Source organism: Copadichromis virginalis, linkage group LG10, assembly GCF_057382275.1.
Source record: "Copadichromis virginalis isolate Kocher_CV1m ecotype Utaka linkage group LG10, C_Virginalis_male_GT1.1, whole genome shotgun sequence".
Classification (NCBI taxonomy): Eukaryota; Metazoa; Chordata; class Actinopteri; order Cichliformes; family Cichlidae; genus Copadichromis; species Copadichromis virginalis.
In genome coordinates, this window is record NC_140627.1 from 3,805,732 (window position 1) to 3,814,925 (window position 9,194).

The 9,194-nt window shown below is 51.3% G+C and overlaps 1 long non-coding RNA gene across 1 annotated transcript; it reads right to left on the reverse strand.

Annotated features, from left to right (window-relative positions):
* Window positions 1-1,658: 1,658 nt before the first annotated feature.
* Window positions 1,659-2,356, reverse strand: LOC146699680 (uncharacterized). The gene is made up of 3 exons (XR_014922443.1): window positions 2,060-2,356; window positions 1,834-1,982; window positions 1,659-1,751 (listed from the first exon to the last, which is right to left on the reverse strand). It is a non-coding gene; the product is annotated as an uncharacterized LOC146699680 (long non-coding RNA).
* Window positions 2,357-9,194: the final 6,838 nt, after the last annotated feature.

A 9,194-nucleotide genomic window follows, 5' to 3' on the forward strand; every position in this document is an offset into this window, starting at 1 on the left:
CAGGATAAATTTTAAAATCTTACTTCTTACATACAAGTGTATCTATAAATCTGCTCCTTCATATTTGTGTGACCTGCTCCATATCACCACTGTTTCCCGCCCTCTCAGATCCTCATCTGCTATTCATCTTACTGTTCCGTCCTCACGCCTTATTACTATGGGGAACAGAGCTTTCATTCGCTCTGCTCCTCGGCTCTGGAACTCTCTTCCTCCAGCCATAAGAAATATTGACTCCCTTTCCGTATTTAAGTCACAGCTCAAAACACATCTGTTTAAACTGGTTTATTCACTTTAGTGCTGATTTTATCTGTTGTCAAGCTCTGTTTTGTAATTTTAACTTGTTTTATGTATTTTATGACTACTGTTCCTTTTATTAAGTTTGTTCTTTGTAAGGTGACCTTGGGTTTCTGAAAGGTGCCCCAAAATAAAATGCATTATTATTATTATTATTATTATTATTATTATTATTATTATTATTATTATTATATGGTTCAATGCAGAGAGGTCTATTAACACATAGTGAGTGAGAAAGGTGAATCCCCCGGCAGCCTACATCTATTGCAGCATAACTAAGGGAGGATTCAGGGTCACCTGGTCCAGCCCTAACTATATGCTTTAGGAAAAAAGGAAAGTTTGAAGCCTAATCTTAAAAGTAGAGATAGTGTCTGTCTCCCGAATCCAAACTGGAAGCTGGTTCCACAGAAGAGGGGCCTGAAAACTGAAGGCTCTGCCTCCCATTCTACTTTTAAAGTGCTCTAATAGGGTGATATGGTACTACAAGGTCATTAAGATAAGATGGGGCCTGATTATTTAAGACCTTGTATGTGAGGAGCAGGATTTTGAATTCAATTCTGGATTTAACAGGAACCCAATGAAGGGAAGCCAAAACAGGAGAAATCTGCTCTCTTTCTAGTCCCTGTCAGGACTCTTGCTGCAGCATTTTGGATTAGCTGAAGGCTTTTCAGGGAGTTTTTAGGACATCCTGATAATAATGAATTACAGTCGTCCAGCCTGGCAGTAATAAATGCATGAACTAGTTTTTAAGCGTCACTCTGAGACAGGATATTTCTAATTTTAGATGTTGCGCAAATGGAAGAACGCAGTCTTACATATTTGTTTAATATGTGCATTGAAGGACATTTCTTGGTCAAAAATCACTCCAAGGTTCCTCACAGTGTTACTGGAGGCCAGGTCTTTATGTCTTTAAGACATTCCTGCAGTTTAACTAATTGCTGTGTGTTATCTGGCTTCATGGATAGATAGAGCTGGGTGTCATCTGCATAGTAGTGAAAATGTATGCTATGTCTTCTAATGATGCTGCCTAAGGGAAGCATGTATAATGTAAACAGAATTGGTCCTAGCACTGAACCCTGTGGAACTCCATAATTAACCTCAGTGTGTGGAGAGGACTCTCCATTTACATGCACAAATTGGAGTCTATTAGATAGATATGATACAAACCACTGCAGCGCAGTACCTGTAATACCTATAGCATGTTCTAATCGCTCTAATAGGATATTATGGTCAACAGTATCAAATGCTGCACCTAAAGATGTCATGAACCGAAGTTCCACGCACAAGTTGGACCCAGGAGCAGAACACACACACAGCGGTACGAGAGAACAAAAATAAACTTTATTATAACTGAGGGTGTCCCGGGAGGGTAGAAGGGAAAAAACGCACGGAACCAGAAAAACCGAGGGACCGGGAGGAGAATCGCGCAGGAACGCCGAGAGCGGGACTGTGGGAGGCTGAAACAGAAAAAGGAAAAAAGGATTATTGGGGTGCGGGGAAAACGGCAGTATACGAGGGGAAGTAGAGTACGCGTCTTACGATGATAGCGGGGCCGAGGGAACCGGAGGGAGGGGTGAGGGTCCGTGGGGAGAAGCTTCAGAAAGGTCGAGGCGGCTGGGGCTGATCGTGATCCAAATTCTGGACAGGCAGGTGGACAGGCTGGTGGCTCAAACACGCCGAGCTGTGATCTGAGTATACAAGGCAGAGTTAGTGTTAGTTCACACGGATAAGTTTGCATAAGGGCTTTCCCGCAGGTGTACGTTACCGCTGAAGGACGACTACGGACTGGCGTGGAGCAGCAGGCTGGGCAGGATTAAATAGTCCACCTGGTGATCGCCTGGGATGGGATGCAGGTGTGGAGTTAGCAGCCACGCCCACGGGAGTGGGCATCCCATCAGCACCTCGGACGCCGGGCCGCGGACCATGACAGTACCCCCCCCTCAAGAGTCGCCCCCAGGCGACTGGCTGGGACCCCGCCTGCGGAGAGAAGCACGGAAAGCAGAGATGAGACGAGGGTCCAGAACGAAGGAGCGCGGGACCCAGAGGCGGTCCTCGGGGCCGTACCCCTCCCAATCCACGAGATACTGCCAGCCGCGCCTGCGCCGGCGCGCATCCAGGATCCGCCGGACCGCATAGGCCGGATGGCCGCCGATGAGCCGGGCGGGAGGAGGGGGCTCGGAAGGAGGGCACAGGGGGCTGAGGCGGACTGGTTTAAGCTGAGACACATGGAACGTGGGGTGCACTCGCCGGGAGGCTGGAAGCCGGAGCCTGACCGCCACCGGGTTGATGACCCGGTCCACCTCGTACGGCCCGATGAAACGGGGAGCCAGTTTGCGGGACGTGCCTCGGAGCGGGATATTCCCAGCAGCCAACCAAACCTTCTGTCCCGGCTGGTAGTCAGGGGCTGGGGCACGGCGCCGATCGGCGTAGTGCGCATGTCGTTCCTTCGCTCGCAGGAGGGCGCTGCGAACGCTGCGCCATACACGTTGGCAGCGCCGAAGGTGATGTGGAGCTGACGGGACGGAGAGAGTTAAGTCCTCTTCAGGGAAGAGTGGAGGCTGATATCCGAGGGACGCTTCGAAAGGAGATAGACCGGTGGTGGACGAGGTTAAAGTGTTATGGGCGTACTCCACCCAGGGCAGGTAGGTAACCCAAGAGGAGGGGTTTTGACTAGCCACGCACCTCAGCATAGTCTCCAGCTCCTGATTGAGACGTTCAGTCTGTCCGTTGGATTGTGGGTGGAAGCCGGAGCTTAGGTTGACCTTGGCGCCGAGAGTGGAGCAGAAGGTCTTCCACACCTGTGAGGTGAACTGGGGACCTCGATCGGAGACAATCTCCAAGGGGATTCCGTGGAGCCTGAACACATCAGTAACCAACGTTTGGGCAGTCTCCGCGGCCGAGGGCAGCTTGGCTAGCGGGATGAAGTGAGCGGCCTTAGAAAACCTATCTACAACGGTGAGGACGACACACTTTCCGGAAGAGGTAGGGAGCCCGGTAACAAAGTCGAGGGAGATGTGAGACCAGGGCCGGTGGGGTGTAGTGAGCGGGTGGAGCTGACCTGCGGGGCGCTTGGTGGATGACTTATTACGGGAGCAGACGGCACAGGTGGACACATAGTCCCTCACGTCCCTTGTTAGCGTCTTCCACCAAAAATGTCTTTTGAGGAGGTGCGTCGTTCTACTCACGCCTGGGTGGCACGTGAATCGTGCTGTGTGGATCCAGTGGATGACCGCTCCACGGGCGGCAGCAGAAACGAAGTGCCGTCCGGGTGGTCCAGTCCCTGGATCGGGGTCCCCCGGGAGAGCTCGGCGAATGGTCTCCTCAATCTCCCAGGTGAGAGTGCCCACCACGCAGGCGGCGGGTAGGATGGTGGCGGGGGAAGACGCTCCACTGTCGGAGGAGTACTGACGGGAGAGCGCATCGGGCTTGGTGTTCCGCGACCCTGGACGGTAGGAGAGCGTGAAGTTGAAGCGGGCGAAGAACAGAGACCAGCGAGCTTGGCGTGGATTCAACCTCTTGGCGGTTCTCAGGTACAGGAGGTTTTTATGGTCTGTCCATATGAGGAAGGGCTGTTCGGCCCCCTCCAGCCAGTGGCGCCATTCCTCTAAAGCGAGTTTAACAGCTAGCAGTTCCCTGTCGCCGATGTCATAATTCTTCTCCGCGGGGGTGAGTCGGCGCGAGAAGAAGGCGCACGGCCGGAGCTTATTTAGAGGCCCAGACCGCTGGGAGAGAATCGCTCCCACTCCCGCATCAGACGCGTCAACTTCTACAATAAACTGCTTAGAAGCGTCTGGGTGGGTTAGGATGGGTGTGGACGTAAATAATCGTTTTAACTTAGCGAAGGCTGCGTGGGCCTCAGGGGACCAGGTGAAGGGTGCTTTGGGTGAGGTGAGCTGGGTGAGAGGCGCGGCCACTTGGCTGTAGTTCCGAATGAAGCGGCGGTAAAAGTTCGCAAACCCCAGGAAGCTCTGAAGCTTCTTCCGTGACTCCGGAACCGGCCATTCCAGCACTGCCTTGACTTTCACCGGGTCGGTCTTCACCTGCCCACCTGCTAGGATGTAGCCCAAGAAGGAGATAGATGAAACGTGGAACTCACATTTCTCCGCCTTGACGTACAACCTGTTTTCGAGCAGCCGTTGTAGCACGCTCCTCACATGGACGTGATGTTCCTCGGGTGTTTTGGAGAAGACCAGAATATCATCTAGGTATACGAAAACAAACACATTTAGGAAGTCCCGTAACACGTCGTTGACTAGAGCTTGAAAAACCGCCGGGGCGTTGGTTAGCCCAAACGGCATCACCAGATATTCGAAATGCCCCAGTGGGGTGTTGAAGGCGGTCTTCCACTCGTCACCCTCGCGTATCCGAACCAGGTGATAGGCGTTCCGCAGATCCAGCTTGGTGAAGACTGTGGCTTCCTGGAGTGAGTCAAAAATAGAATTGATTAATGGGAGGGGATATTTATTCTTGACGGTGATGTCGTTTAGACCCCGGTAATCGATGCAGGGGCGAAGCGTCCCGTCCTTTTTTCCCACAAAGAAAAAACCCGCAGCGACGGGGGAGGACGACGGCCTGATACGTCCTGCCGCTAGCGACTCCTGGATGTAATTCTCCATGGTTTCTCTTTCGGGGCGAGACAGGTTATACAGTCTGCTAGAGGGCAGCAAAGCTCCCGGGAGTAAATCAATGGCACAGTCATATGGACGGTGAGGAGGTAGTGAGAGCGCCTTGTCCTTACTGAACACCTGCCGAAGATCGTGATATTCGGGGGGCACGGAAGAGAGGTCTGGTGCGGGTGGCGGGGCTGAGTTCCGTTTCGTTGAGGCGGAGGGAACGGCAGACCCCAAACAGTTCGCCAGACAGAACACACTCCAGCTCGCGATTCTCTTTCCGGCCCAATCAATGTGAGGGTTATGTTTCTGTAGCCAGGGGTAACCTAAGATAAGCGGGGTGTCAGGAGCGGGAAAAGTGAAAAAGGAAAGCTGCTCCTGGTGATTTCCTGATGCGACTAACTGTACTGGTGCGGTTTGGTGGGTGATATAAGCAAACACTTGATTATTCAATGTGGACGCAGGGATGGGCGGCTCGAGTGGAGTAAGAGACACCGCTAACTTCTTAGCCAGTCTCTCATCCATGAGGTTCTGTTCCGCCCCGGAGTCCACCAGCGCGGAGCATGTAAAGGTCTGGTTATTAGTCATGAGGGTAACGGACAGTAATAATCGGGGTCTAGTAGTGTTTAAAGTGCTGCCCACCCGTATCCCCGGACTTACCGGTGGGCCGGGTCGTTTGGGCGGACCGGGCAAACAGCGATGCGGTGACCGGGCCTCCCACAGTACAGGCATTCCCCAGCCCGAAATCGGCGTTCCCTCTCCTCCGGAGAAAGCCGAGAGCGGCCGATCTGCATGGGTTCGGGCGGGGGAGGCGACGGAGAGCGCGCACACGCAGCCGTGGGCGGGGGCGGAGAAACACGGATCCCGGGGCGCAATACGGAGCCCATAGGCTTAAGCCGCCGCTCGGCATCCCTCTCCCGCAGGCGTCTATCGATCCTACGGGCGAGGGAAGCCAATTCTTCGAAGGATTTAGTTTCCTCGTGAAAAGCTAGTTGGTCCTTCATCTGGTCGGTTAATGACCGTAAAAAAAAACCCACGGAGGGCCGAATCGGGCCAACCCACGGCGACCGCTCTGGTACGGAACTCGACTAGGTACTCCGCGATACTGCGCCGCCCCTGACGGAGCCCCAGCAATTTCTGCGTGGCGTCATCCTCTGAAACCGGAGGGGAGAACGTAGCCCGGAACTCCTCCAGGAAATCATCGTAATCGCAATCACGAATGGAGTGAGAGGTTAAGTAGGCCTCAGCCCACGCTAAAGCGCGTCCCCGTAACAAACCCACGAAGTAGGAGATCTTAGCTGCATCCGTGGGGAAGGCGTGTGGCGTGCGGCTGAAGAACAAGGAGCATTGAAAGAGGAATCCCCCACACAGGTCTAACTCCCCGTGGAAGGGCTCCAAAGGCGGGGGCGAAACGCTGCGGAGCACGGGGTCGGGCGGCGTGGTTCGCAGCTGTTCCTGAGTGTCACTGAGCTCTTGGTAGCGGTCCTGGAGCGATTGGAGCTGCTGATCGTGGCGACCAAGAATAGCGCCCTGTTTATTAATGGCGGAGCGGAGTGGATCTGCTGGGTCCATACCTGCCAGTCCGTACTGTCATGAACCGAAGTTCCACGCACAAGTTGGACCCAGGAGCAGAACACACACACAGCGGTACGAGAGAACAAAAATAAACTTTATTATAACTGAGGGTGTCCCGGGAGGGTAGAAGGGAAAAAACGCACGGAACCAGAAAAACCGAGGGACCGGGAGGAGAATCGCGCAGGAACGCCGAGAGCGGGACTGTGGGAGGCTGAAACAGAAAAAGGAAAAAAGGATTATTGGGGTGCGGGGAAAACGGCAGTATACGAGGGGAAGTAGAGTACGCGTCTTACGATGATAGCGGGGCCGAGGGAACCGGAGGGAGGGGTGAGGGTCCGTGGGGAGAAGCTTCAGAAAGGTCGAGGCGGCTGGGGCTGATCGTGATCCAAATTCTGGACAGGCAGGTGGACAGGCTGGTGGCTCAAACACGCCGAGCTGTGATCTGAGTATACAAGGCAGAGTTAGTGTTAGTTCACACGGATAAGTTTGTATAAGGGCTTTCCCGCAGGTGTACGTTACCGCTGAAGGACGACTACGGACTGGCGTGGAGCAGCAGGCTGGGCAGGATTAAATAGTCCACCTGGTGATCGCCTGGGATGGGATGCAGGTGTGGAGTTAGCAGCCACGCCCGCGGGAGTGGGCATCCCATCAGCACCTCGGACGCCGGGCCGCGGACCATGACAAAAGATTATCGCAGAGTGATGGCCACTCCATGTTTTCAAGCTTACTATCTTGTTCTATTTTCCTGAGGTAGTTCTGGCATAGCTTGGACCTATGATGTGAGTCATTATCTCGCTGTAGGATGAACCCCTGACCAACTACATGAGGGTATTGTGTGGCGCTGCAGAATGCTGTGGTACCCATTTTGGTGCCTCTCATTCTCTACAAGTCACCGACCCTGGATCCAACAAAACAGCACCAAACCATCACACTTCCTCTTACATGTTTGACCTACTCGACGGCGTACAAAGATCCTGCTTGTGAACTGAAGATTTCAAATTTTGATTCATCCATCCATAATACCTTCTTCCAGTCTTCAGTAGTCCAATGGCAGTGTTTCATGGCCCAGGCAAGCCTCTTTGTCTTATTCTGATGTCGTAGCATTGTCCTGTCAAACCTGCAGCTCGAAGTCTTCTCTTCACATTTGAAACTGAGGCTTGTTTACTACGACCACTATTAAGCTGTGCTTGAAGCTGTTGTCCTGTGAGCCACCTACCACACAAGCTGTTAACTCTCAGAAACTTGTCCTCTGATTCAGTTGTGGCTTTAGGTCTGCCAAACCTCTTCCTGTCAGAGTTTGTTTCTGAGTGCCTTTTGATTTTGAAGGAAACTGTACTCACTGACACCTTGACTTTTCTTGACATTTCTCTGTAGGAAAGACCTACATTTTTAAGTGTTATGATGGTCTGTCTATCTTCCATTGTTAATTGCCTTTTTCTCACCATTTTTGTAGCAACGCACTACTTTCTGCAGTACAATACTGTTCAACTGATGCTCACGAGGGTCTGGTACCACACCGTGTTCCAACACTGCATTTATGCAGACAGAGGGGGCTGTAAGTAATCCAGAAAAGCTGCAGAACAGCTTTAAATTGACCAATGTTGTGTTCCCTGAAAGCTTTTTTGTATAATTCTGAAATGTACTTTATGTTTCAGTTTTGGGTAACCTTACTTTTTTCACCTCTGGCAGTTCACCACTTACCTTTGTACCACTGTACCAAAATTCAGTACTTTCCTAGAAATCTTGGGGATCATCAAGATGTCCTTTGGCAAATGTGAGACAAGCTTTTTGTTCTTTCTGGCAAGCAGTGTTTTTCCTCCTGGGTCTCTCCCGTGGGTGGTGCTATCTTTGTTCAGTCTTTTTTCTTATTGTTAAATCAAGAGCACTAACCATAACTGGGACGTTGTTCTGGGTTTTTTGTGAGTGAATCGTCAATAGCTCTGCCACTCCTGAAAAAGTTCACCATTATTTCAAGTGTTCTCTGTTTGTACACTGTAAAAAAAAATCCTAATATAAAAGTATTTGTTATACTAAAAGTATACAGTTTTGTACTGTTCTTCTAGAATATCATCAAATTTAACATCAATAGACTGTGATTTCACATTTCAAATGTAAATTAACGTAAAATCACTGTAATGTAATAAAACATAATGTCACGGTCCGGGGCAGCGGCCGTGTGAAGAGTGGAAAGGAGGACTCAAATGCAGCACTTACTCAGATGTGAAGGCGATTTATTGACAATATCAAACATAAAGTGGAGATGGCAAAACAGAACTAAGGATGAACTAAACTGGGTGAAACTACACAAAGGAGTGGCAAACCTGAACATGAAGGGAGAACAGCAGGGAGAGCACGCAGGGGATTTCACAGGGTATGAACACAGACGACGCGACGAGGAACAGAGGCAAACACACACTATAAGTACACAGAGAGACACTGGGAAATCACACACAGGTGGGAGACACAGCTGGACCTGATTAACCTGACGAGACAGGGGAACACTAACACCAGGGACCAATAGAGGGAGCACAAACTCAGAACCCAGTACCTAAAATCCCAAAACACAAACAATCCCAAAACAGCCCATGAATAATAAAGAGAATAATAACAATAAAGAACATAAACACAAAGTCACTGAGTCATGGCCGCAGGACCATGACAGTACCCCCCCCCCCTCAAGGGCTGGCCCCTGACAGCCACAGAAACACACCACCA